Here is a 1,635-nt window from a genome sequence, read left to right as displayed (position 1 = left end):
TTCTGACTGGTGTGAGGTGAAATCTCAGGGTTTTTTTGATTTGCATTTCCCTGATTATTAAGGATGTTGAACATTTTTTCAAGTGCTTCTCAGTCCTTCAGTATTCCTGAGTTAAGAATTCTTTGTTTAGCTCTGTACCCCATTTTTAATGGGGTTATTTGAATTTCTGAAGTTCAGCTTCTTGAGCTCTTTGTGTATATTGGATATTATTAGTCCCCTATCAAATTTAGGATTGGTAAAAATTCTTTCCCAATCTGTTCGTGGCCTTTTTATCTTATTGACAGTATCTTTTGCCCTACAGAAGCTTTGCAATTTTATGAGATTCCCATTTGTCAATTCTTGATTTTACAGCACAAGCCATTACTGTTCTTTTAAGGAATTTTTCCCCTGTGCCCATTTCTTCAAGGCTTTTCCCCACTTTCTTCTCTATATATTTCAGTGTCTCTGGTTTTATGTGGAGGTCTTTGATCTACTTAGACTTGAGCTTTGTACAAGTAGATAAGAATGGATCAATTCGTATTCTTCTACATGATAACTGCCAGTTGTGCCAGCACCATTTGTTGAAATGCTGTCTTTTTTCCACTGGATGGTTTTAGTTCCTTTGTCAAAGATCAAAGAGACAGCTATATCAGGGGCCTTTCAGAAAAAAAACCTTGCAGGTGTATGCAATAGTGTCTGTGTCTGGTGGCTAATTATGGGATGGACCCCTGGATGGGGCAATTTTTGGATGCTCAGTCCTTTCGTCTCAGCTCCAAACTTTGTCTCTGTAACCCCTTCCATGGGAGTTTTGTTCCCAAATCTAAGAAAGGGCAAAGTGTCCACATTTTGGTCTTCCTTCTTTTCGAGTTTCATGTGTTTTATTGTATCTTGGGTATTCTAGGTTTCAGGGCTAATATCCAGTTATCAGTGAGTGCATATTATGTGAGTTCTTTTGTGATTGGGTTACCTCACTCAGGATGATACCCTCCAGATCCATCCATTTGCCAAGGAATTTCATAAATTCATTGTTTTTAATAGCTGAGTAGTATTTAATTGTGTAAATGTACCACAGTTTCTGAATCCATTCTTCTGTTGAGGGACATCTGGGTTCTTTCCAGCTTCTGGCTATTATAAATAAGGCTGCTATGAACATAGTGGAGCATGTGTTCTTATTACCAGTTGGCACACCTTCTGGATATATGCCCAGGAGAGGTATTGCTGGATCCTCGGGTTGTACTATGTCCAATTTTCTGAGGAACTGCCAGTCTGATTTCCAGATTATTGAGTATTTTTTGCATCTATATTCATAAGGGAAATTGGTCTGAAGTTCTTTTCTTTGTTGGATCTTTGTGTGGTTTAGGTATCAGAGTAATTGTGGCTTCATATAATGAGTTGGGTAGAGTATCTTCTGTTTCTATTTTGTGGAATAGTTTGAGGAGAGTTAGAATTAGGTCTTCTTTGAAGGTCTGATAGACCTTTGCACTAAACCCATCTGGTCCTTGACTTTTTTTGGGTGGGGAGACTATTAATGACTGCTTCTATTTCCTTNGGGGNANTGGGACTGTTAAGATCGTTAATCTGATCCTGATTTAACTTTGGTACCTGGTATCTGTCTAGGAAGTTGTCCATTTCATCCAGGTTTTCCAGTTTTGTTGA

This window comes from Mus pahari, chromosome 8 (genome assembly GCF_900095145.1).
Source record: "Mus pahari chromosome 8, PAHARI_EIJ_v1.1, whole genome shotgun sequence".
NCBI lineage: Eukaryota > Metazoa > Chordata > Mammalia > Rodentia > Muridae > Mus > Mus pahari.
This window is presented reverse-complemented; position numbering follows the sequence as displayed.